This window comes from Euprymna scolopes, chromosome 1 (assembly GCF_053919585.1).
Source record: "Euprymna scolopes isolate OS-2025 chromosome 1, ASM5391958v1, whole genome shotgun sequence".
Taxonomy (NCBI): Eukaryota; Metazoa; Mollusca; class Cephalopoda; order Sepiida; family Sepiolidae; genus Euprymna; species Euprymna scolopes.
The window spans coordinates 22063796-22087836 of record NC_136482.1 but is presented as its reverse complement, the minus strand read 5'-3'; the positions used below and the strand labels follow the sequence as shown (position 1 = coordinate 22087836).

Below are 24041 nucleotides of genomic sequence, written 5' to 3'. Positions count from 1 at the left end.
CATATTAATCCAGCGATGTGCTGATCAAGAATATACCAACTCTGTGGGCGTTTGTTTTGTATTAGTTGATTTTTAACTAGACATGCAAACACACAAACAACTGCCTGTTATTATATAATAAAATAATAATACGAATCTCGTTTGTAACCAATAACTCGAACTTTAATTTAAAAGGAGAATCCTTTTAAACAGCATCAGTCATTATAATAATTAGCAAAAATATATATATTACATTATTATATAGAAATATTACATACATTTAAAACTGAATACACAAGTTGATTAGGGAAAGTGGTCAGAAAATAAATACTTTAATTGTTCTTCGATAATTTTTATGTTTAGCGATCTCTGATTAAACCAGATTGCGTACTGCCATGGGTATTCTTATTGCATTTTCTGAGCCTTATTACTTCCGTGCTGGCTCGTGAAAATTTGCAAACAGATGTCCTCTTTGTGACATCATCACTAGAAGATCGTCATACAAGACAAACGAGCTTCCGCTATCCTGTTCATTTTTTTTTTTTTTTTTTTTGCAACAGAGTCCCCTTTCACCACATTTGAAGAACTCCTTCTGCGCCGTATGGTAACCTTCCAGAATATCAGAAGACTTGCTTAAGGGTAACCTGTAACTGTGAAAAGCAAGCAGGAGTCCGTCTCCCTGGACTATTATAATACATGCCTACCCGAATACACGTAAGTGTTCATAAATCGTCACTCATCTGTTACTAGCCAGATTCAACTTCGCTTAACTTCGGTAATCTAATAGGAACGTTTGTGTTAACTTGATTATGTGTCTATAAATTCGCTGAATAGAAGACAGTTTTTAATTGAAAGATATTTTATTGAAATTATTGTTTGTGAAGGCGACAATACAAACATGATATATTTTTGTTATGACATGCAGTTGAAGATGACAATGAACCCCTAAGCTATCTTGTGGCAATGTGTTTTACTGACCAAAATTTTCTTAAACCTTCACTTGATGTTACACACACGGAGGAAGAAAGAACCTTCTTTGCAGTTATGGTAGATAGACGAGTTCTTAATATAAAAATTTACAAGGAAAAAACAGATAGTCAATAAGATTTTTTATCCGATCTTTTAGTCTGCCACCATGTGTTTTGGCTTGCTAAGGCTTACTAATTATATTTCAACCCACAGAATTTATATTCCAACATCGAACTAGTCTCACTATTTTTCTCTCCCTTCCTTTTCTTTCTAATTGTCCATTTCTCTTTCTCTCGTTCTTTGATTTCGTTTCGTACATCCACTTCTATTTCGTTTTTATGTGATGGCCACGTTGGTCTTTTATTATTCTGTTATGTTATCTTTAAAGATTTTCGTAAAGTTTTGGATGAAAAGCGAACCGCGTTAAGATACTTTATTATCATAAAAGTAAATTTCCCATTCAAATGGCAGCTGATTGTGCGTTCAATTTAATGTCTGCTATTTTAAAGCAATGCTTCAAAACGTTTATCCCTTGATTTGCATAGACCATCTTACCATTAAAGAATCTTTCTATTTACGGTTTTCTTGTGAAAATGAAATCAATGTTTTTTAATTAAATAGAGACGAAACATAACAATTTAGAATAGCAAAGGATTAATTGACGTCACAGTCAACCGACATTTTGAGTGCAAACTACAGAATTACCCTTAAAAAGATGTTGGTGCCAAGTACGGTAATTTTCCTGTGCCTCTGCATTGTGATTTAAACGGTGTTTGTAATTTAAGATAATGCAAAAGATTTCAGTGTGGAGAGTACGGAAACGGGTGAAAATCAAGGGAGCTAACTCTAACGGTATGAAGGACAATAGATAAGTATAGGCTAAGAAAAAAGATTAAACTTAGTAACGAGGACTTTAAAAGAATCTAGAAACGTAGACAAATAGAAGCATGGATACAGAGACATAAAAAAAGATAAAATGAATTAAAAAAGATAAATAGAAAGGTAAGAAAAAGAGGAGAGAAAATTTGATAAAAACTAGAGAATAGAAAAAAAGAAATAAAAATATAAAAGTGAGAAAAATAAACAGAGATGGAAAAGACAAAAGAGATTCGGAAAAATAAATAAGGAGAAAAAGTGGAGAAGAAAAAGTGAAACACAGAAAAAGTAAAAAAATAAATAAATTATGCAAGAAAAGAAAATACAAAAAACAAAAGAAAGAAAGATAAGTAAAAATCTAAAAGTACAAATCTAAAAACGAATAAAAAAAGTTGAAGTAAATAAGCAAATAGAAACACGAAAAATATCAACGAAGGAATAACAAATAGAGAAAAGAAAGAAAAAAGACTGTAAAGAAATGAACAAGTTGCAGAATGCAAAAGTAGAAAACAAAAGATTTCAAGAAAAAAAAAGATGGAGTACATTCAGATTCAAAGAATAATATGATTGAAAGAAAAATAGAAAAAAATAAACAAACGAGAAAAAAGGAAAAAGTAAGAAAAAAGTAGAAAGAGATGTAAAAAGAAAAGTAAAAGGCAAAAATACTAAAAAAGGAAAATAATAAATATGAAATAAAACCAGGAGAAAAGAAAATATGAAGGGGAAAGAAAAGGAAATAAAAAAGACAACAAAGAAGATATATAAATCAGTTAGAAGGTATAAAAGGCCAAAGAAAAGGAAAATTATAATTAAACGCAATTTCAAATCTTATAGATCATCTCTATAGATTCAGTCACTCTAGTGAGTCATAGACGACAAAACACGTGTAGTGGATAATTATATTTTAAAAACAATATATACACACACACACACACACACACACACACACACACACACACACACACACACACACATATATATTTCTGTAGAAATATATTTTCTTATTATATATCAATCCTTATTTAAGAAGTAATGTAATTACAGAACAATATAAAGAATAAATAAATAACAAAAAGATATATTCCAAAATTCATGATGTTGACCATCTTATAATTTATTTCATTTAATTCAGTTGACAGTATCTGGTTCGTAGCGCAAAATCAATCACTTAATTATTATATCGATCAGTGAACCTATTATGCCCTTAACTATATATATATATATATATATATATATATATATATATATATATATATATATATATATATATATATATATATAACTATTTAATTTACTCACATAAAATGAATATACGAAAGTATAGATTTATGCGTAAACTTTAAGTATTTACTTCAAAAGTGCTCAATACGTAGGTAGAGCTAGTTAGTAATTTATAAAATATATATGGCGATTAAGCTACACTGAATATTCGGCGTTTCATCCACTCTAGGACTCCCCAGGCTTATGCGCGAATTATGTGGTTGTTTATCGTTTTTATATGCTCCTCTCCTATTGAGATTTTAGTTAGCCAATCAGCTTTCTAGTATCCACCGCGCCCCTTCCTATCAGCCAATGGGCATGCATTTTATCGGACAAAGGATTTGTTTTAAAACTAGGTTAGTGTTTTTTTATTGTTAGTTTATATATAAATATATATGTGTGTGTACATACATATATGCACATAGATATACATTAGTATACAGCTAAAGTAATACTAGTCTTTCTCCCGTGAGTCAATTCACTTCAAATAAAACCACGTATAAAAACTTTCAACGTGTCCTCTTTCTTCATGAAAAAAGCTTATTTCTCTAGCAACCACTAAACGAAACGGCAACAATGAGAAAATGCGACTATAAAAAGTTGAAAAAGACGCCATGTATAAACACCCCACGTGCGTATGAATACATTTAATTTGTCGTTATATATATTAACCATATAGGACATCCTGTAGCATTGCGACATACATTATCATATTTAACGTAGCTCTTTATTTCCTCCGACTGGATTCCACGCATGAATGTCTATATTGTCTATATTGTATCCAATATGGTTATGCATAACAGTGCTTCTTCAGATTATGTGTCATGCATAACCATATTAGATACAATATGGACATTTTTTTTATTGATACACTTTTAACTTTATTATTTTTTTAGTATTTTTCTCTTTTCTACTTTCTTTCTTCTTTTTTCCTCCTTTTCCCTAACATCTGTTTCTGTTTTTCAAAAATTAATTTTTGACAGTATTTATTTTTACTTTTTTAATGTCCTGCATTTCGTTATGGAAACCTGTTTCTTTTTCTCTCACCCTCAATATCTATTCAATCAATCAATCTCCCGTCCTGCTACATTCTATCTGGTTATTCTGTGGTCGTTATTTTAGTCTTGTTTCTAATCATTGAAATATGAGATTCCCAAATGAGTTTGAAAATAGATTCGACTTGCCGAAAATAATTATTATTGTAATAAAATAAAAAATCAAGGCATTTAGTAAAGTGATAAAGCGTATTTCTTCACACACACACACACACACACATACACACACACACACACACACACATATATATATATATATATCTATATCTATATATATAAAAATGTAAAGTTGGTTCGTTCTAAACAAATAAAACCATGTTTATACGTTACCAATTTATTTGAAATTTTCAGACAACCCATTTTTAGAGTCGAGGTATGTTTTTATGTTATTAAAATAAATGTACCTAATTAAAATTAAAATATTAAATAAAATAAATATATTTATTTAATCGTTTCTGCGAATTTGTTCTGTTGATAAAACTGAACTTCCGGTTCGATTCATTTCACAGCCACGAATTGACGAAAGGTTTCATTTTCTGTTAACTCGATAAGTAAAAAAAAAAACAAAAAAAAACAAACATATTTTATTTGTTTATCTTCCAAATTTTTTAATTTACACATCTTTTCTTCATTATATAAGGCCCAAAAAAAAGTTTGTTGCTTGCTTTTGAGTTTTTTTTGTTTTTCTATATAAGATTACTCATGCAGAGAGTGATCCGTGCTGAAATAATGTTATTATTTAAAAAGTCATTCTTAACATGGGGAGGTAAGGATGTTTTGTACCTATTCTGTACTTTAACCTTACAATTGAATAAATAAAAAAAAACATATCGTAAAACCTTATTTAAACGTGGGAATATGATTTAAATAGCGCGGATCGCTCTCTGCATTAGCACCATTTTTATTCATTGTTGTTGTTTCACGAATTTTCGGCCAACTATTCCTCTGGCCTTCATGAAAAGAAGTCCTTTTATAAATGTTCAGTAACTTTTTCCTTTTGTTATTCTTAAAGAGTAAAACTTTTCTTATTCATGAAAGGAGTTAAGCCTACGTAAATAAATAAATGTTTGTACACGTGACAAATTATCAATAAATGGTTTAGTTACTTTTTAAAAAATTTTTTTTGTAAAAGTGCGAAAGGCGACGTTGTTGTATACTCCCATGCTTAATTTCTATACTTATAGGTTTTTTTAATTTTTTTTGACTGGATTATTATTGATTGGACACTAATTAAACAGATTATTAAAAAAAAATGTAAAAAAGAAATCATTATTTCGACATTTGAAAGTGGTGCTCACTTTTTAGTTACAACGTTCTGATAAATCAGTCACCCATTTTGTAAGCAATAAAAACGCGGTATATCAAAACCATAGAAAGTAAAAATAATGAGTCTCTACCGCATTTATAAGTTAGAAATATATTTGTTTCTCAAAGAAAAAAAAATAGAGAGAACAGGACTTTTTTTATTGTTTTCATGAAAATAAAGTTTCGAGATTTTTAATTATTTTTTTTTTACTTATTTAGTCAGTTTGTGTTTTTTTTTTAAATTGTTTTTGTGAAAGGTGAGTTTTTTTTTTCAAAACTTTTTTGTTTCTTTTTAATTTTTTTAAAGTATTATAAATTTCACTAACATGCTGGAGAAATGTTTAATAATTTGGTATTTTTTTAGATTAGGTCCACCTCCACAATTTTCCTTTCAATGACGACATTTATAGGTTTCCGAGTATGCTGAACACGCAAATTGCATTGAAATTCTGCGGAAATAAATAGTTGTATTATGCATTGTATTCTTCGGCGGCCATCTTTTTACGTGCACACGCGCCATAAACAAATACACACACGTAAAAAAGATGGCCGCCAAAGATTACAATGCATAATACAACTACTTATTTCTGCAAAATTTCGATGCGATTTTCGTATTCAGCATAGTCGAAAACCATTTCAAGTCGTCATTTAAAAGAAAATTGAGGAGGTGGACCTAATCTAAAAATTTACCAATAATTTTTAATCCCGTACGCCTCCCGATACATTGCTTCGTCAACATGCGACCAAAGATTACAATGCATAATACAACTACTTATTTCTGCAAAATTTCGATGCGATTTTCGTATTCAGCATAGTCGAAAACCATTTCAAGTCGTCATTTAAAAGAAAATTGAGGAGGTGGACCTAATCTAAAAGTTTACCAATAATTTTTAATCCCGTACGCCTCCCGATACATTGCTTCGTCAACATGCGACCATTTTATATCTCTCGAAGACACTTCCGTATTTAGAAAAAAAAAAAAATAAATAAAAAGTGACCGATTTACCAGAACGTGGTAACTAAAAAGTGAGTATCCCTTTCAAATGTTGAAATGATTTTTTTTTTTCAATTTTTTTTCATAATCTGGTTAGTGTTCAATCAATAATAATCCAGTGAAAAAATTTCAAAAAACCTATCAGTATAGAAACTCCACCACGTAAGTAAATAAATAAAAAATGTTACGTGCACATGCGTTAGCCTTGACTAGGGGGCTACTAAGGGAACGACCATTAAATAATTCTGCGGGTCGCCATGGAACTCAACGCCCAAGGTGTATCAAAATAGTTTTCATGATATGAAGAAATTTTTTTTTCCGAAAAGTGGGTGATCACTTTTCCATCTAAATTTAACTTAAAATGAGCACCCACTTTCTGGCCACCTGAGGAAGGGGCATTTATTTTCGTGTTTATTGGCTTAAAGGTTTTTTTGACAAGGCAGTTTGGTACGCGAATGCATATTTAACAGTTTTCGTTTATGCTCACGCATAGCATAAACAAAGGCTACGTCTGTGAAATGGAAAATAGTCCCAGAGTTCAGGGGTTAATACCATGCAAAAGAAATCAAACAAAAAGACTTTTTAGCCAAGAAACACACAGAAAGAAAAAAAAATAGCATCCATTTTTTTTCTATCGAATTCATTTGCTGTTTTTATTGAAAACTATTTTCCCCCGGATTTTTTTATATAATTTTCCATGCGTCTCACGTTCGTAAATAACAAATTTTTTTTGTAGATTTTGGTGTGCTAAAAACGAATCTGCAAACCGTTTCCGTCACAAAAAAATAGTTTTTATGATATGAAGAAATTACTTTTTCGAAAAAGTGGCGATCACTTTTCCATGTAAATTTAACTTAAAATGAGCACCCACTTTCTAGCCACCTGAGAGAGGGGGGATTTTTTCCCATGTTTATTGGCTAAACAGCTTTCGTTTATGCTTACGCATAGCGTAAACGAAGGCTACGGCTGTTAAATGGAAAATAGTCCCAGAGTTCAGGGGTTATTACCATGCAAAAGAAATCAAACAAAAAACTTTTTAGCCAAGAAACAGAAAAATGCCCCTCTCTCAGGTGGCCAGAAAGTGGGTGCTCATTCTAAGTTAAATTTACATTGAAAAGTGATCACCCACTTTTCGAAAAAGTAATTTCATGAATGTCATGAAAACTTTTTTTTTTTGCTACGTAAACGGTTTGCAGATTCGTTTTTAGCACACCGAAATCTACAATAAAATATTTCGTTATATATGAACGTGAAACGGGCCTTAAAGTAAATAATACCGGATTTTTTTGAGCAGATTTGCCGTTTAGTTGTACAAATATCCTCAAACCTAAAAGGGATTTTTAAAAGTCGTCACCTGTATCGAGCAAAAGTTTAAAACCACCGATTATATGCCAGCCTACATCATGGTAACATATATTGAGTGAGTTCCTAACAGTATTTTTAGTTTAAACTCATTTTCCCAAAATTTCCCATAACTTAACGTGTTCGATACAGTCTGCCGCCATTTGTATTTTTCAGATATACCGATAAACATTGAATGTTTTTGAACCGATTATACATTACATAAAAACACTAAAATTTTATCCAGTTAGGTAGAACACTTACTTTTCTTGCTTTTGATAACATTTATTTGTTATATATTTATTTTTTGACAACTTCTTTGTATCTGTGTTTAGTAATATAAACCCTTTTCATTTAATGTAACGTTTAGTCGGCTCGAAAAACAGTGTTTATTGGTGTATTTGAAAGCTACAAATGGTGGTGGACACTGTTGATTACTTTAAGTTAGAGAAAGTGAGTTAAAACTAAAAAACTATACAAAATACTGTCATAAACCTACCGATTATGCCAGCCTATGTCATGGTAACATATGTTCGGTGAGTTTCAGGCACTGTTTTGTATAGTTTTTAGTTTTCAACTTACTTTCCCAAACTAAACGTATTCAAAAGAATCCGCGACCATTTCTGTTTTTGGAGCCAATTAAACATTTTACATTACATAAAAACACTAAACAATTATCCAATTAGGTAGAAACGTAAATTACCTTACCTTTGCTTTCATTTCTTTGTTTTTGGACGACTTTTTTGAATCTGTGTATAGTACCCCCCCTCCATCAACCAAATATTAATTACTAACTCACATTTTTTAAAACAACGACAAAAAAAAGCATTTAGCGTTTCAACATTTTTGCTACGTTCGGCTTCATCCACTGATTGTTGGTCAAGTCCAAAAGATGAATGATTGACAGAAACTCTCGAGGATCCAGATCAAATTCTGCAAGAGTACCATTTTTTTCAGTTTCGCCGCCTTTTTCACTCTTTGCAGTGGATTGCTATACTAATATAAGAAACATGCATTTTCTCTTTTTATTAAATTTTTCCATTACACCAAATTGAGCCACTGCAACGCGTGGCAGGGTACAGCTAGTATATATATATACTAGCAAAAGTACCCGTAGTTGACTGGGTTCAAAAACAGCCTACAGAAAGTAGACTCTGATTTATGAAAGTATGATAGCTTATGAAAAGGAAGGGTTGTAAACAGATAGCTTAGCTTCAATCTATGGTCCCCCCTCGCCAAACCTTCACAAGAAACACTCGTCTAGCTGTAAACACTATCAATAATTCCCCCCACTCTTTATCTGTGCCTAAACCTAAACGTAGATTCCATGAACAGAGCTTCTTTCTTAGAACTGCACGCCTGTGGAATTGTCTTCCGTTTTCCTGCTTTTCGGCTGACTACAATATGGTTGTCTTTAAGTCTAACGTAAATAAGTTCTTGATGAGCCGTTCCATATAAGTTATCAAATTTACCAAATTTTCATTACTAATGATTACTATATTGTCCAATTTCTAATGTACACTCTTTAACCCTTATCCTTGAGTGGCCTCTTGGCCTTGATAATGTGGTGATGCCTATGTAAAAAAAAAAATCAAAACCAAAGCAAAATATGACGAAAGTAAAAATAAAATAGATACACACCATAATTTATTATACCATATCTGTTCACACTGAAACACTTATCACAATATTCTGTGGATCTATATTAAAAAACCTTGTTAAACTTTGTGACATATTTTCATTCTATGGAGGTCTGTGTTTTTGAAATATATGTACATAAGAATACGTTGATAAGTATGTTTTAACTTAAATAGGGATGGTATGATAAAATTGTGGGGTCTGTGTTCGTGCCTGGCCTCCATAGAATGGAAATAGGCACAAACTTTATAAAGACTTTTCATATCTATCTGCGTAAGTATACTTTGACAATTATGTTTCAGTTTGAGGAAATATGGTATAATAAAATTATGGGGTGTTCGTTCGCACCTGACCTCCATAGAATGGAAATATGTCACAAAGTTTAACAAGGTTTTTTTGATGTATACCACAATAAAAAGCATTGTTTTCCGAAACGATCGTACAGATAATTGATTTTGTTGTTGTTCCTTCTTATGAAACGGATTTTTAATTTGATTATAATTTGATTTTTAAATTTTAAATTATCAATCACATTACTTAATATTGAATTAGCTCTAGGACATTTAACTATCGAGCTTATTATATATCTAAATTACAACGAGTACTTTCTATTGCCTGTATTTTAATTAAACTAGTAATTTCACTGTTACATTAAAATACACTCAGCTCTTTAGACTATTGTTCTAATCTCCTTTAAATTATATATATATATATATATATAATAAAGACTATTTTCACGTCTAGGAAAAAAACATTATAGCAATACAAACACAAACGCCACATATAAATTCTAATTGTCACACTACATACCAATACTTAATGCAGGTTTTCCAAATATTAACAGTCGATGTTATTCAATATCGTAAATTCCTATACTATTTCCGAGGAGAATAATTCTCGCAAACAAGTTATATTTTGAGGTGGTAGCAGGGTACTTACTCAGTCATTATTTTTTTCCTTTCACTCTTTCAGACGACATCGGGAACCTCAATACATTTGTCATATTATTCGCAGCCGCACAGTTATGTTTTCCTTCTTACTCCATACATTTAACATTCGCTTCTTATAACTCTCTTCGGAAATACCTATCTGTTCCTTCAGAAATTGATTTAGTTGGATGTTAAGATTTGTTTATCGGATTCAAAGATTATAGGATTATGGAAATATCGAACCGTTACAAACAACTATTGAGAACTAAACGACATAACAAAAAAATCTAAAAAAACAAAACAAAAAAAGAACAGTCGAATAACAAAAACTAAAATATCTACTTTCCTATACTTACTTCTGCCTTAATGATGAATCGGATATCATAACTGATTTTTTCTCATTTTTTTCTTATTGTCTTTTTCACCATCATCGTTTTACACACACACACACACACACACACACACACACACACACACACACACACACACACACACACACACATATATATAAGAGCAAATAGTTAATGATACATGTTAAAAACACTTTGAAAAAGAGTTAAAACATATTTAATCTGAAAAGGAAACACTTAATAAGTGGATATTTTTTAATTTTATTCTCTCTCTCTCTCTCTCTCTCTCTCTCTCTCTCTATATATATATATATATATATATATATATGCGACAAAATGCCAAATGTGCTAAAGGTTTGTTTTGGAAACCCATTCTTAACATTGGAAGTGACAGCTATTTGTAACTATTCTGTACTTTCACTTTACATTTGATTAAAAAAATAATACTGTATATAGTTTGAATATCATATCTAAATTACCTCAGTGTGGAGTTGGAGGCAAACCGTCTGACAAGCATGTTAGCCTTCTCAGTTTCAGAGCAAACAACCTCAAGATTGTTGGATAGTGGGGGAATTGTTTATTGCCCATTATTCACTACACTGTTGTAGATTTTCCAAAAGTCACGGGTTCCTAATTTCTGTGATTCGATGCGTTTTTTGGTGGTTTCAGTAAATTCTCTCTTAGCTGTCACTATTTCTTTATTACAGTTATTTCTGGCTTCTATATACTTCTGTCTGTTTGATCAGGACTTATGTCGGTTAAATTTGCGGTACGCATGCTACCTTTTCGCTATGGCAGCTGCACAAGTAGAAGTAAACCATTAGGGAGAGTGGGGATTGCTATAGAATTTGCGCGTAGGAACATGTGCTTCAATTACAGTTTTGAACAATTCAGTGGCCCCACTTGCGCAATGTTCAGTAAGAAGTGAAAAATATTTTGCCATGGAGCGTCCCTGATGAGATCCCTGATGGCTTCCCAGTCAGCCTTTTTATAAAATCTCGTTGTTTTGAGCAGTGACTCTTCAGTTTTGGCTCCAGAGTTTAGGGCGATTTCAACCATTACCACTGCATGATCGGCGTTCCCTAGAGGGTTGTGGACATTCGTTACACAGTCATCGGAAACTGTGGTCAAAAACTGATCTAGAAGTGATGCGTGTTGTGCTTGCTGGTCTGGGACGGGTTAGAAACGTAACCATCTGTGATAGAGAATGAGATATAGAGAAGCTATGTGTTGTGCTACCAGCTGCGGCTGTGTAATTAGAAAATCCAAGCCAGCTGTGGTGGACATGGAAGTCTCCAAATACATGAACTTGTGCGCTAGTGTGGAGGAAAGTGCTGTATCTATGCTGTCAGAGACTTTGTTTATTAGGGTACAGTCCTGGGTCGAGGGAGAGCGGTAGAGAAGATAAAAGTAGCTAATGTTCTGTTGCATGTTTAGTCTAAAGCACATAAAGGCTTGATCGTCCGATTTTTAAATAAAATGCATATGGTATACGTTTGAAGACAAATTACAATGCGAAATTATTAAAATAAACAAGTGTTTATTTTTAAGATATATATTTCCGAGTAAAACTCCCTCGTCAGTCTTTTATATTTTTTTCTCGCCATGGTGTTAAGTTGAAGAAAGTTGAATTATGAGTCCACGTGATGTTAACTGCGGTGTTTTTTTTTATTTATTTACTTTTTTAAATGCCGGAAGGATGGGGTTGGCCGTGCGGGTTTATATATATATATATATATATATATATATATATATATATATATATATATATATATATATACAGAATATTAGACTACCCATATTAGATGACGAGACTGTAATTTTGTAAACGAAATAAGAAAATGTTTTTGTCTTGAAATATCAGTTATCAAGGATAATTCTTGGCCTGAAGACGTAATATCCCCAATACGGGTGATTACAAAAACATGTATGCACATATGTAGCCATAAATGTTTGTATAAATAAATTCAATTTACCTGCTCTGTTTACTAATTGAGCACTGTTTGGTAGACACATGTTGTTTCGTTGCATGTACTTCTAGTAAATTAAACTCTACTGAATATATATATATATATATATATATATATATATATATATATATATATATATATATATATGGGTGACCATTTGGAAATGCTAGGCGTTGTGTGTACTGCACTGAGATGTAAGAAATTCCCAGGTAAGTATCTGGGGAGCATTTAATCTACTAGAACTGATGCACGCTCATTCTTCGTTAAGACATGTATCTAGGAAAAGAAAAAACTCTTATGTAAAATTCTGAGGTATAATGTCTGCTCTGTATTGTAGCAACCATTGCACTCTCTCTCTCTTTCTCTCTCTCTCTCTCGTTCTGTATAAACTAGTTCAACAAAAATAAAGAATAAATAATTAAATAAATCAAAAAGAAAGAAAATTTGACTGACTGCTATTTAACCTAATTTCAGTGCTTTTATTTAAACAAGTACCAACCGTTTTTATTCCCTTCACCCTGTACGAAATTGGTCCCTGGTGACCTCATGGAAATGAATATCACATAATAAAATTAGGCACCACTGAATCTGTTGATCTCAAGTTTGTATGTGCGTCTTGTTTAGTTTCTGACTGTTCACACTTATATTACGACATTGTTTTAGGCATTTTTCTTCGTTTTATTTTTTTATCAATGTCTTATGAAATGGCACGGGCTAGTTCATTTGGTGCAAGCGCGTAAACAAAAGAACCGTCTGCGAAATGACATTTTATCCATCGTTTTGCTGCAATAATATCGCGCCGAGGTGCCATTATTACGAGACGTCACAGACAGGACTGTATTTACAGGCCATTTAAAACGGCGGTTTCATAGGTAGACATCGTGACTTTATCTTTTTTTCTTCTTATTTTCTTTGTGTTCGACTATTTCAGTAGATTATGACCGACACCGCGGCGAATTGTAGCCTAGCGGTGAGATTGATTGCACACATTTATAACCAGTCGGTGGCAGGTTCCATTCTAACTTGCGGTATTTAGGACAAATGCCTTAAAGTCACATGAAACGGATTAATCCAATCATTTGTATGGTACGATGAAATTGTTGTTCAAACGACAGCATACGGTGAAGAATGGAAGACGCAATACAAAGCCACAAAGTGTACAATAGATATTCACTGTGTAGCACTCTCACAATCCAAAACAGGTTTATGTGGCCGTTTATGATTTATGTATTTAGTTGAACCTGGGCTTATATAATATAAAACATTCATTGTTTTTATCAATGAGTGGTCCCTTAACAAGGCCAAAATCCAGTTGTTGACTGTAGTTTATATGATTATCAGTTGAATTATGAGCAATATTATGAGAGGATTGGACACGGATGGACAAGTATTTATTTGTATTGGACTTGAAAACCACCATTTCTGATATTTTGCATACAAGAGAATAATATAAAATTCTTTACATTGGTGGTAGGAAGACAACGTATATCTGTGTAAACTAAGAATCAGATCAAAGCTCAGTCGAGAAACTTTCATAGTAAGAACAATAAAGTAGAGAAAGGTTAGAAACATCTCTTTTTTACTCATATTCATAATAACCACATAAACGGATTAACAAACCTACAAACCAATTAATATATAAACCAACTAATCAACCTAATAACCAATCAAGGAATCAAATACAAAACTAACCAAGCAATCAATCAATAAATCAACAAAACAATCAACAAATAAATCAACTACTTAAACAATCAACAAAACAATCAATAAAACAATCAACAAACTAATCAACGAATAAACCAATCAATTTACCAACTTGCAAATTAATCGCTAAATCAATCAATCAATTAAAAAACAATTAAGCAATCGATCAATCAACCAATCAACCAACAAATCAATTAACCAACAAAGCAATGAACCAACTACCAATTAACGCACAAATAAAACAATTAACCAACCAACTAATCAACCAACCAACTAACCACACAAGCAATCAATCAATTAGCAATAAAACAGCCAACTAATTAACAAACAACAAAAAAGCTAATTAACCAATGGAACAATCGATATTAATAAGCAAATAAAAAAAATCAACCAAGTAACCAATCAGCCAACTAATCAACTAGCAAATCAATGAACCAAGAAATCAATGAACTAACCAATCAATCAATCAGCAAAGCAATCAATCAACCAACCAATAAACCAAACAAGTAGTTCTATGCGCATGAAAAGCATGTATGCAGTATGATTTCGACCTCAGAAGATTAAAAGAAAATAGAGAATTCCAAATGTATCAACAGAGATATAAGAGCTTGGAGTTCAATCAAATTCCTTTCATAGAAATATGATAAAGTAGAGACTAGTAGCATTATTTGAGTGAGAAAGGGTTGTAAAGAAGATTGTTTCAATATCTGGGCTGGTGCATCTACTACTAGTTTCTAACTCTTAGACAGAGTTGCAGAAAGAGTTTCCAATCTAATAAGATTTTAATAAATATGTCGATCGAAATGATAACTGAAAGATAAAACAGTCTGACAAATCTAAGCGGATCAGCGAATCGTTTCGAAATGTTTAAAAACTGAACATTTTCATAAACACAAAAAAAAAGTACAAGAATCAATACGATACGTTTTGACAAATTCAGAAGGTCACAAAGAGTTAATACTTAGTTACAAGATGTCTCGGTTCGAATCTATTTCCACCAGGCGTTTTATTGCTGCCACCTGGTGACAAACGAACGAACTATTGAACGTAAACAAATTGATCTATTCCATAGCAGCTGTTTACAAATCATTCTTAACGTTTTATCGATTATATCTTTTCATCGATCTTATGTCTTGCAAATACAAAAGCGGTTTATTCGAGTTCTATCCGGCTAATAGTCTTATATCCCAGTTGTCAGGAGTTTATCTTCATATTCAACTGACCGTCTCGTCTCAACCGTGTGAGCTCAGGTTTATCGTCTGCCGTGTTTTACGAGATAACGAGTTTGTTTCTTGGTAGGAAAACTATTAAGATAGACTGACTTTTTGTTGGAATAAAGACGTATTAGGTTATTGATTTGATAGTGTGATATATTATTATTATTATTATTATTATTATAAAGCTGAGTAAATCTCTTATATAATAACACAAAATACATACTAAAATATTCCTTCGCTTTAGCTTTTACTTGTTTTAATTAACCATGATTTAGACTTAACTCAGATGGTTTATCTCTGATAATATCTATATCATATCTACGTATGTCTATTTCCCTCCCTCTCTCTCTCTCTGTATATATATATATATATACTCATATATGTTATTAATATATATATATAAGCATGCACACACACACACACACGTATATATATATATATATATATATATATATATATATATATATATATATATATGAAACAAAGAAATAATAAAGCAACATTAAAGTTACATAGAATAAATATTGCAACAAAGATAAATTTTTGATAAAGTACTTTAACCTATGGATTTTCAAAGAAATAATTTTTTCCACAGAGGAAAAAAAAAACTTTCTTTCCCCTAATATAGCATAATTTATCTGCTTCATTACACGTTTTTTTTATTTTTCAAATTTTATAATGATCTTTTTTGTATAAAAAAACAAAACAAAAAAAAAAACTAACGTACATTCCATGTGTATCGTGAAGGCTTCTGAGTCTTTGTCGAATACTTTTCACATAACGTTGGAAAAAAAAAGAATATAAAAAAGCAATCGGGAATGCACATTTCGTTTTTAGAAAAATAAACAAAATAAAAAAAGATATTAAGCAGAAAACTTCAGCGTTTAACGGCTATTTCTTTAAATACTTATACAATCAAGATTTCTTCTGGGATCACTAAATCCTAAATTTTCTAGACGATGAACCAGAAAAAAATATTTAAAAAAATCGAATGAAATTAATCTAACAGAATGCTTTTAAATGGAAGGTTGTATTTTTATTATGAAACAAAAGCTGCCTGTTATCTGGAAATATAATGCTATTTTTGTATGGGGATACTACGCTCATGAGTGATTTAATGGGATTTGTTTAGAGTTTTGTTTTATTGCATTTTTATCCCAAACAAAGTAGTAGGTTACTATCTGGGACATAATTTGTTGGGGTACTATGTGGGAGTTGAGCAGCAAGATGTCTGTTTACATTACACTTGAACTTCTGCATGTCAGTACAGTCTGGGAAGCAGGGACCCAGATCGGAAATCTAAAGTCTCAGTCATAGAGAAGAAACTATTAGAGTAGAAAGTTTTCTTGCATCTAGAGATTTCTACTCTCTAGGGGTAATATTTTGCTATTTGTCGGGTTGGTCAGATATATTTCCGTCGAGGTGGCACAAGGGCTTGTAGTTTGTCGTAGAATCCACCATTAAAATATTTGTAAAACAGGCAGAGGGATGCAATATTTCGTCGACAGGACAACAGTTGAAGCCTAGTTGATAGTGCGGGACCTACTAGGTTGGCAACTCTCTTTTGAACTCTGTCTGAGTGGATCAGACTAGTTGTAGACGTACCGGCACAAATGTGACAACAATACTCAATACATGTGCGAATGGTAGCCTTGTAGAGGTACAAGACACTCTCAAGCATAAGTAATTTTCTAGCACGGTTGGAAGACCATCTTCTTTGCAGCAGCCTTGGCAATATCCTCATGTTCCCCGTGAATGTCAAGCTGAGGAGTTTGAACGAAGTACTTTAAGGTAATGTATCATTAGCGATGGCTCAGTAGTTTCTTGTAGTTATTAAAGGAAACAAGCTTAGTCTTGGCAGAATTGAATGTGACCATCAATTTTGGTTCCCATTCCACTACAGACGGAAAGACTTCCTCTACAGTTTCTGCAATTGCCTTGGATACATGTTCATTCGTTTTCCCCCTCATGTCTGTTATAGAGCATGGTGTCGTCGTCAACAAATATACCCATCCCAGAGACAATTTTATCAGGGAGGTCATTTATGAATATCATGAATAATAAAGGTCCAAGGATTGATCCCTGAAGTACACTTGCATTTATATCTTATTGTTTTGACATACGACCATCGAGGTCAACATGGATTTTTCTCTTATTTAAAAATGATTTAATTATGTTTAATATTTGTCCAGTAATACCATAGGAATCTAATTTTCCTGAGAAGACCATCGTGTCAAACCCTGTAAAAAGCCTTATATATATATCTAGGGCTGCTGCTCTCCCCTCCACTGCCTTATCCAATGCATGGTGTGTACATTCAGAGTTAGGATATTTGCAGTAGAACGAGCTTGCCTAAAAAGATACTGTTGGTCGGACAGAAGTTTAGTAGCTATGTGGTGGTGGACTAGAGCTTGATTAATTATGGACTCATATATTTTGGTGAAAAGAGGAACGAGGCTAATGGGGCGATAATTTAATGGATCAGTTCTTTCGCCAAAATTCTTGTAAACTGGTACTACAAAAGCAATTTTTCAGCAGTCAGGAAAGCAAGATTCGCTAAGGTATTTGTTGTATAATTTGGAGAGAACAGGGGCAACCTTAGCGGAGCATTTTTTAAATAGCACGGCAGGGATGAGATCAGGTCCACATACTTTTGCGGAGACAAGTTTTTTTATGATATCATGCACTTGAAAAGGAGTGATTTTCAGATCATCTAGTGTGGTTTCTGTCCGCAGAGGAAAATCTGGTAGGAAGTGGTGTGCTTTGTTCAAAGTAGAGTTGAATACAAACCGACGGGCTAGCAGATTAGCCTTCCGGTTGGCGTACAAACAACTTCGAGATTGTTGGATAATGAAGGGATTGTCCATTATTTACTACACTAGTATAGATTTTCCAGAAGTCATGAGTTCCTAACTTTTGCACTTCAATGCGTTTTCTGGTGGTTTCAGTATATTCTCTGTTGTTGCATCTTGTGCATTTAAATACATAGCCCATATTTTTAGAGCTTCAGTTTAAGCTGGTCTTTCCATATCATATTTCCTGACCTTAAATTCACCAAGTCCCATTTTTCCCTTTATCTTCTTTTGTAAAATTCAATCATGCTCTACAAAATCCAAAATTAAAATAGCAATTTTCCTCTACAGAACAACCAAACCATGAATACATATTTGGAGCTTTAAAAAACTTGTATCAAAAAAGCATTTTATCAAAATGACTCGGTTCAGCATTAAATAACGTGATAATGTCAAAAAACAAACCAAACAAACTGAGCAACATGAATACATATTTGGAAATATAAAGAACTTGAAGCATAAAAACGTTTTACGAAGTGAACGGATTCGCCATTACAAAACTTGAGAAGGGTTGATATGCCGTCAAACAAAACATGCAAATCAAACTAAACTGGCTTTGATTGCGCATGTGTTACGAATTTTTCGATTGTATAGCAGTCTTTCTCTGTAATGATCATATAGAGACCACATAGTTTTGTTGTATTTGTGATCCCTTGTGTTGTGTGTTGATTGAGTTTGAATAAAGGTAAGATAGATTTAAGTTTTTTTTCAGTTACGTTTTGACTATGTTTTCCCATTTCTATAATAGTCACAAAACTCTAATATTCACCGTTAACACGTTTAAAATAAAATCTAACTGAATGCCGTTTAATGCCATACTCCAGCCAGATTATATTTAATAATAATAATAATAATAATAATAATAATAATAATAATAATAATAATAATAATAATAATAACAATAATAATAATAATAATAATAATGATAATAATAATAATAATAATGATAACAACAATAATAATAATAATAATGATAATAATAATAATAATAACAATAATAATAATATTAATAATAAAATTAATAATAATAATAATAATAACAATAATAATAATAATATTGATAATAATAATAATAATAATAATAATAATAATGATAATAATAATAATAACAGCAGCAGCAATAATAATAATAATAATAATAATAATAATAATAACAATAATAATAATAATAATAATAATAATAATAATAAAGGAAGAAAATATTCTGAAAGTTTACATCTTCAATTCTAAGAAAAACGCTTATAAAGTCTGGGTCAAAATTTAAACAATTGCAAGAGAGCGAAATTTAAATGAGCAAAAGACTGACGACAAGTAGATTAAGAAGAAAATGCTTATTCAATTGTGTAGAGATCTACAAGAGGCAGAGGACAAGGAAAAATCCTGGCAATGGTTGTCAAAATGTAACTTGAAGTTTGAGACACAAACCCTTATATGTGCCACACAGGAGCAAGCTCTCAGGAATATATTATGTAAAGTATCACATTGATAAAACGGCTGAAAGTCCCCTATATCAACTGTGTGGACAGAAAGGTTAGAACGTATAAGAGCTCGTCATTAGCTGTAATAAAATGGCTGTAAAGGAATACAACAGGCGCCATGACAATATTGTGAGAACGCTTCATTGGGATAAATGTAATAAAAGAGGGTTGGAAGGAAATGAAAAATGGTATGAGCATGTTCCAGAAACGGTGATGGAGAATAATAATGCGAAATTATTGTTGGATCTGAATATCTAATGTAATAATGTGATTGAAGCAATGAGATCATATTTAATCTTGTTAGAAAGAAAGAAACACTATTGATATTGATATAGCAGTACCAGTTGGTGTGAATGTGGATGAGAAAGAAAATGAGAACCTCGAATATACCAAGACTTGAAAAAGGTAGATACAAATATTTTGGAAGTTGAAGAAAATAGGAGTTATACCACATTTGATTGAAGCCATGAGAGAATGTGACAAAAGGATTTGACAAGTATATTGAGAAAACTGTGATCCATTGTTGGAGTACTTCAGAAAACTGCCTTGTTTGAAATCGCCACCAGAATCTTGCTGCAAGTGGTGGAAGACTGAGAAAAAAGATGCTAATCGCTTATTTGTTATGATCCGCCTATCAGCATAAAATCGGCAATAAGAAATAATAATAAATGAGAACCGAGAGGTATTATCACTCGGAATAAAAGTGAACTCGGTTGGTTTAGATAATATAAGAAATAATAGCAAGTTGTCTACCCTTTGCATATTCGGGGCAAGGTGACATAACCGGATGAGTAAATCGTTTCATTTGTTGTCATTTTTTCTCTATATTTTAACTCACGAGTATGACTCATTTTTCCAATGATAGCGTATCAGTTAGCTCCCTTGAGTACTGAGACAGCTACGGTTCACTGCTTACTGTTTTTCGAAAGACTTTGACAAACTAATGAACTGTAGCATCATAGTCTCATTGTTTCTTTGATGATCAGTTGAATTTAATTCAGATTGACCAGCTCGATTCGAATGCAAGATTGCAGATTGAGAGAAGCATGGTGATAATTACCATCATCAGTAACGCTGTCATTCGACGAGATATAGGGTCAGCTCGCTTAGCGCACACTTCCTACTATAACAGGAGTAGTGGTAACAGAGTGAATCAACCGTCCCTAAAAGCCTCTAAAACTTAGCTTCATCTCTTGGTGTAATTTCACGCTATGTTATAGATAAAGTAGACAGATAGATAGTTAGAGAAGAAGGGAAATGGATAGATAGATTAATAAATAGACAGAGAAGTACAGTGATAAATATCCAAATAGATAGATAGATAGATAGATAGATAGATAGATAAACAGATAGATAGAAAGATAGATAGATGGATAGAAAAGTAGTTAAATAGATAGAGAAGTAGATTAATAGAAGTAGAGCTGTATATATATATATATATATATATATATATATATAGAGAGAGAGAGAGAGAGAGAGAGAGAGAGAAGATATATTGATACTAGAAAAGATACCTGCGCTTCGCACGGGACTTTGCTGTATGCTCAGGTACCAGCTTTGCGAATACCCGAACGTACAACAAAGACCCAGCCTTAATATTTTACCTTGACCTTGAAAATTGATGTGTCCTATCTCTAGGTCGGAGACCATCATCATGTCAGGTTTGATCATGATCAGTCAAGTGGTGTAGGCTGTAGAAGAGTATATATATATATATATATATATATATATATATATATATATATATATATATATATATATACTATGACCTTGACCTTTGATCTTTACCTTGGAAAATGCTGTGCACCATCCCTAGGTGGGAACATCATCATGATAGGTTTGGTCATGACTAGTCCAATGATGTAGGAGAGTTGCACACACACACGCACACGAACGCTACTACTTTATATATATATATATATATATATATATATATATATATATATATATATATATATATATATATATAGATAGATAGATAGATAGATATAGAAAGATAAGTGGATAAGTAGATAGATAGATAGATAGATAGATAGATAGATAGATAGATAGATAGATGTCATTTCCACACACTATTATAATGGCAGTACTCGCATTTTCTGTCTTGTTTCGGGATGTCATACCAAGGGATACAGAGACAAGACAGTAATTGTTGAAAATTGAAACGAAACGTGAGAAAGAAATAATTTATGCTTATTATACTGAAGCCAATTAATAATGGCACGGATGAGGAAACGAATGAGGAGAAGGAATTTCAAAGGCGGATTTCTTACACAAAACGAAGAGATAAAATATGTTCTTGAATTTACTCTTGACAAATATTTCGCTGTCTAATTAACGAATATCATTCGCAAACAACAATGGCGTCAAATACAATAAGAGTCGTTAAGCGGAGAGAGACCAGATTTCGTAGTTTTAATCAATAAAAATAGAAATGTTCATTTTTGCAAACATCTGTAGCATCTATGCAAACGTATAGGATTATCTCCCCTTTTTATTTCTTTTCTTTGTTTTTCTCTCTTTCTTCTAGCATGTCATCTTGAAAATTTGTAAAAGAAATGAACTCCACTTTTCTTTCTCTTTTTTCTCTGTCTTGCATCTTCTTTTCTTTCACGCTTTTCTACTTTAAACAAAGTACTGGGAACGTAAGGAGCTACTTTCTGTGATCCTGTATAATAGGAAAGTGTCGGTAGTTGAGCAGCAATATTACATTTAAACTTCTACAGGTTAGTAGAGTTGCAGAAGCAGAACATAGGTAGAGAATTACAAAGTCTAGCAATCTGAGGGAGGAAACTATTAGAGTAGAAGACTTTCCAGTATCTAGGGATCTGGATTATAAAGGGGTGGGATAGTGCTGCTTGTTGGGTTAGTTAAAGGTATGTACGTCGAGGGACACAAGTTCTATGAGTTCACCAGGACACATTCTATCAAAGTACTTATAAAATAGGCACAGGGATGCAACATCGTTGCGATCGGGTAGAGGTTGGAGATATTCAAATAGTGCGGAACTATTAGATTTGAGATTCTTATTTTAGACCCTGTCTAAGAGTGAGAGATTAATGATAGACGCATCAACCCATATATGGCAATAATACTCCATATGTTGGCGAATTGTGACTTTGTAAAGATATAGGATGCTCTCTGGTCTGCATAATTTTCTAGCACGGTAGAGAGAACCCATCTTTTTGCAGCAACCCTGACAATATCCTCAATGTATTTTTCCTACTTTTATTTCCCTTTCACTTTCTCTTTCGTTTTCCTGGCTTAAACGCACCAAAAATTGATGTCATTGTTTAGTTTGCAAATTATTTGCAAAGCCCAAAACAAGCACATTTTTCTCTACAAAACAACCAAACTAAACACCACGAATGAATATTTGGAAATGTTAAGAACTTGAAACAAAATTTTGTATAAAAAAGATGGAACCCGAAAACGGTTGATATACCGAATAATAAAACAGGCAAATTAAACACTATTAATGAAGCATACAACTTTTTTAAAAACATTATCTGATTTTGCATTAAATAACGTAAATAGGGTTATCGCAAAACAAAACAATCAAACCAAACAGCCTGAATAAATTGAAGCATAATTTGTTCCCCAAAATACTGAATTTAGCATTAAATAACCCGAAAAGGGTTGATATGCCGTAAAACAAAGCAACCAAATCGTCCGTTTCCAGAACTGTCGTATATTAATATATACAGGGTGACCAAAAAAAAAAAAAAGGGCCCCAACTCTAATTAGGCCCCGTTTCTTAGTGTTTTGTCCGAATGAAATGAAACTTTGGTCATAGCTAGTTTATTATATTCAAAATATCACATCAAAACACTAAGGTCTTTGGTCTTTTTTTCTCCGTTCTACAGCATATGTTCTAGATGGCCTCCATTTAGCTTGTGTGTGTTTTTTTTTTTGGGAGGGGGGGTCACCCTGTATTATATTCCTAATCACTTTTAAGTTAAGCAGTTCTATGATCTCCACGGTTTCGCGTTTTCCCTTTCCCTCAGTAATAATATACATTATTACATTCTGCATTATGTATTGTCTGAAGATTCTGCTTGTATTTATTACATTTTCTAGTCCATTTTTATTTATTTATTTGCAATAGTTTAAGACTGTTCACA

The 24041-nt window shown here is 32.3% G+C and overlaps 1 protein-coding gene and 1 long non-coding RNA gene across 4 annotated transcripts in view; one reads left to right on the top strand and one right to left on the bottom strand.

The window, feature by feature from the left end:
- LOC145285317 (protein unc-93 homolog A-like) overlaps positions 1-24041 on the bottom strand; it is a 719754-nt gene that overhangs the window by 124736 nt on the left and 570977 nt on the right. The window lies entirely within an intron of this gene.
- Positions 1-24041, top strand: part of LOC145285759 (uncharacterized) — a 370328-nt gene that overhangs the window by 298751 nt on the left and 47536 nt on the right. For both annotated transcript variants that reach the window (XR_013869077.1, XR_013869071.1), the window contains exon 2: positions 540-693. This is a non-coding gene — a long non-coding RNA (uncharacterized LOC145285759). The remainder of the gene's footprint in view (positions 1-539; positions 694-24041) is intronic.